The following is a 5,000-nucleotide window of genomic DNA, read 5'->3' on the forward strand; positions in this document are numbered from 1 at the left end:
CGAAGAAAAATTTAATAGAAAAAGAAAGACTTCTGACTTTCTTTGATCCAGAATGTTCTGGCTGAGGCTTCCCAAGAGCACGAAGGAGACTCCTGGTCCCGACAAAAAACCCCTTTTATTAATTGACTGTGAATTCCACTCCTTCACATTCAGCAAAGTCTTTCGAGGGAGGATTTACGGTCACAGACCTTCTCTGGCTTGGAGAGCTGCCAGGACGATCTCTGCAGAACTTGGCAAAGAGTCTCAGAGAGTCACAAACCAATGAAGTGAACTAATGGTCTCCTGCAAACTCCACTCCCCTTTCGCCCCTCTTTTATTCCCTCTGGGAGGGGCCATTCATCGTCCACTTGTGGCTTTACTCCTAAGTTTGACCCCTGTTCTTTAGCTGTTCCCTTCATCTGGCCACTCTGCGCATGTGCACACTGGGAACAGGCTCCAGCTGTTCTTCTGCCTCACTGATGTCTGACTCTGAGAACTGTCAGCTGAGACAGGCAGCTGAGAACTGTCAAGACGGCCGTGGCCCCCTCTCTGCCTCTGACACAGAGCCCTCCTCAGAGCCTTCCCCAGACTCCAGGACTGGCCCAGGTTCCTCCCCAACCTCCTCGCTGTCCGAATCTGCTGCCAGCTCCAATGGCCACTGGCAGGCCATAACACAGATATACATATAACAATCCATCAAATTCCAAAGTGTAGCTTAATAAAGGGGGAGTTAAAGCACAAGAATAGTAACATGTTAAAATTAGTTAGCTTATGTTAGCATATGGTTGTTAAATGTTTACACCCTGTATTTGCTCTGGGAGGCCAGGGGGAGGGAGGGTGGGAAGGGGGAAGAGTAAGGGGGGTGATAATTGTAAAATTTATTTTTTTAAAAACCAATCCATCAAATTCTTACTCTAAAGTTACTGTTGGTCCCCATTATTCTGCCAATCTCATCTAATACATGCAGTCCCTGAGTTACGACCACAATGGAGACCCAAATTTAGGTTGCTGCGAAACGTTTGTGAAGTGCGTTTTGCCCTGTTTTACGACTTTTCGTGCCACCCTCATTAAGTGAATCCCTGAAGAAGTTAAGTCAGTCACATGGTTGTTAAGTGAATCTGGCTTCCCCATTGACTTTGCTGGTCAGAAGGTCGTAAAAGGGGATCATGTGACACACACACACACACAGGACTCTGCAACCATCATAAGTATGAACCAGTTGCATAGCGTCTGAATTTTGACCATGCGACTACGCTACAACGGTGTGAAAGTGTGGAAAAGGGTCAGAAGTCACTTTTTTTCAGTGCTGCTGTTGTAACTTTGAACGGTCACAAAGCGAACTGTCGTAAGTCGAGGACTACCCGTATTAATCAGCCTTTCCTGAACTAAGATTTTCTTCCAGTTTCTTGCAAAAAATTTAATGCAGGGAGTCCCCAGCTTCCAATGATTCATTTAATGACCGCTCAAAATTGCAACAGCAGCAAAGGAATAACTTAGGGCCATTTCTCACACTTATGACCGTTGCACCATCTCCACGGTCACGTGATCAAATTTCAGAGGCTTGACAACTGACTCACACTTATGACGGTTGCAGTGTCCCGGGGCCCACGCAATATCCCCTTTTGTGACCTTCTGAAAAGGAAAGTCAATCGGGAAGCCGCCTTCACTTAACAACCGTGTTACTAAGTTGACAACTGCAGTGGTTCACTTAACAACTGTGGCAAGAAAGGTCACAAAATGAGGTCATGAAACTCAGTGAACAAGTCTCTTGCTTGCTGGTGGGAATCTTGGGCTCGATTGTCGTAAATCCAGGACTATCTGTAATGGTTTCCCAGTAGAAATAAATGTTATGGCCCACCAGTGGCCAGTGGAGCTGGCAGCAGATTCAGACAGTGAGGAGGTTGGGGAGGAACATGGGCCAGGCCTGGAGGCTGGGGAAGGCTCTGATGAGGGCTCTGCGTCGGAGAGGTGGGCCAGGGCCACCTTGTAGTTATTTGCTGCCTCCAGAGCCTCTGGAGCGTCTGACATCAATAAGGCAGAAGAACAGAGGGAGCCTGTTCCCAGAGTGCGCATGAGCAGAGCTGCCTGAAGGCAAAAACAGTTAAGACAAAAGAGGCGACTCGGGAGTAAGGCTTGGAGATGATTGTCCCCTCCCATAAGACATAAAAAAGGCACAAACGGACGTGATCCTTTGCAGGAGGCAATTTTGTTCATTTTGGTCGGTTCAAATTCTGAAGCTCTGTTTGACTCTGTGCTCCATTTGGCCTTGTAAAACGAAATGGCAATTAGGTCTTTGGCAGCGTCTCAAGGGAGATAAAGATGGGTGCTTATCAGCCTTACCCTGAAAGACTGTGGCAGATATCTGTCGGACCCTTTACAAACTATTTGTGACTTATTACGGGCTGTGAATGAACATAAGACCCAGCTGTTTGAATAAAAAGAGGGTTTGGGGGACTAAGAGTGTGATTTTTACTGTCTCGGGAAGCCCAAGTCAGAACCATAAAATCCGCCAAACTCTTTTCTTTCACTTATCAGTCAATTTCACTTTGTCGGTCAATTCCATCAGAGGTTTGCAAATTTCCAAGAAGGCAAATGGAGAATTCTTGTCTTGGAGAACGAGGTTATTTCTGCTGGCCACTTCAAGACAACGGGCGGACAACCTGGAGATTTACATTCGCACAAAACTGGAAAAATAATTACACACCAACAGAAGAAAACGTAATTAAAAAAAAATATTGGAATGTGCAGAGATGCATAGGCTCACGAAAGAATTAAAAGAGAAAGAAGAATCTGAATATTACTCCCTATGGATTTGTGATATAATTGGCTAGAGCAGGGGTGTCCAAACTTGGCAACTTTAAGACTTGTGGACTTCAATTCCCAGAATTCCCCAGCCAGCTGACTGGGGAATTCTGGGAATTGAAGTCCACAAGTCTTAAAGTTGCCAAGTTTGGACACCCCTGGGCTAGAGGAAAGGGAGGGGGGAGTAGGAAAGCAAAAAAGGAAGGAAGGAAGGAAGATCAACAAATTAAAAAAATAACCACAAAACGGAAAATGATTAAAAGACAGAAATACGAAATAGACTGTAGCAAATAAATAATAGGAAATGGATACGAAATGAGTCAAACGTTATAAAGGTTGTTATACATAGAATATATAGAATGTTATATATAGAATGAAGAAAAAACATGTATGAAATAATATAAATGCATAAGACTTATACGTACAGATCAAAGAATCACAACAGATAGGTAAAAGAAGTGTAATGTGTTGCAAAGATATGGTGTTTGCATAAACAAAATAAAAAGTTTTTTTTTAAAAGACAACATGGGGTAGGTGGGGGGTAATATTATTGCATTGTTCAGTTCCCACAAGAGTTTTTAATACAAGAAGAGCAGGTCCAGCTCCTTCCTATTCTCACAGGTCAAGCTGAGCCATCCAAGAATTTGGTAATCAGGTCTGGTCTAGTTTCTTAGGAACTCTCCAAGGTCACTTGCCTCTGGATGAGGAGAACCTCAACTCCCCAAACGGGTTTTGCTGAGATACCTGAGAATTCAGATTGAGAAATCTGGAAGTGGCTGCGTTTGGGAAGTCAAGCCCTGGCCTGAAGCAATATTTCTCAACCTTGCCAGCTTTAAGACGGGTGGACTTCAACTCCCAGAATTCCCCAGGCAGAAAGAGTGGACTTCAACCCCCCCAGCATTCATCAGCAAGGCAGGGTGGACTTCAACTCTCAGAATTCCCCAGGCAGAAAGAGTGGACTTCAACTCCCAGAATTCCCTAGCCAGAAAAGGTGGACTTAAACTCCCAGAATTCCTCAGGCAGAAAGAAGGGACTTCAACTCCCAGCATTCCTCAGCGAGACAGGGTGGATTTCAACTCCCAGCATTCCCCAGTCATCCATGCCTTCCACAGGTGACAATATGCTAGAAAAGTGTTTTTCAACCTTAATATAAAAAATGGTCATTAGTCACTTTTTTCAATGCTGTTGTAACTTCAAACGGTATCCATCCATCATCCATCCATCCATCCATCTATCTATCTATCTATCTATCTATCTATCTATCTATCTATCTATCTATCTATCTATCTATCTATCTACCTACCTATCATCTATCTACCAGTCATCTATCTATCTATCTATCTATCTATCTATCTATCTATCTATCTATCTATCTACCTATCATCTATCTATCTATCTATCTATCTATCTATCTACCTATCATCTATCTATCTATCTATCTATCTATCTATCTATCTATCTATCATCTATCTATCTATCTATCTATCTATCTATCTACCTATCATCTATCTATCTATCTATCTATCTATCTATCTATCTATCATCTATCTATCTATCTACCTATCATCTATCTACCAGTCTGTCTATCTATCTATCTATCTATCTATCTATCTATCTATCTATCTATCTATCTATCTATCTACCTATCATCTATCTATCTATCTATCTATCTATCTATCTATCTATCTATTTACCTATCATCTATCTACCAGTCTATCTATCTATCTATCTATCTATCTATCTACCTATCATCTATCTATCTATCTATCTATCTATCTATCTATCTACCTATCATCTATCTATCTATCTATCTACCTATCATCTATCTATCTATCTATCTATCTATCTATCTATCTATCTATCATCTATCTATCTATCTATCTACCTATCATCTATCTATCTATCTATCTATCTATCTATCTATCTATCTATCTACCTATCATCTATCTATCTATCTATCTATCTATCTACCTATCATCTATCTATCTATCTATCATCTATCTATCTATCTATCTATCTATCTATCTATCTATCTACCTATCATCTATCTACCAGTCTGTCTGTCTGTCTGTCTGTCTATCTATCTATCTATCTATCTATCTATCTATCTATCTATCTATCTATCTACCTATCATCTATCTACCAGTCTGTCTGTCTATCTATCTATCTATCTATCTATCTATCTATCTATCTATCTATCTATCTATCTACCTATCATC

At 41.5% G+C, this 5,000-nt stretch overlaps 1 protein-coding gene across 1 annotated transcript in view; it reads right to left on the bottom strand.

Moving 5' to 3' along the window:
* SLC52A3 (solute carrier family 52 member 3) overlaps positions 1–5,000 on the bottom strand; it is a 64,620-nt gene that overhangs the window by 41,225 nt on the left and 18,395 nt on the right. The window lies entirely within an intron of this gene.

The sequence above is a fragment of the Natrix helvetica genome, assembly GCF_964273705.1.
Source record: "Natrix helvetica genome assembly, chromosome: 3".
Lineage (NCBI taxonomy): Eukaryota > Metazoa > Chordata > Lepidosauria > Squamata > Natricidae > Natrix > Natrix helvetica.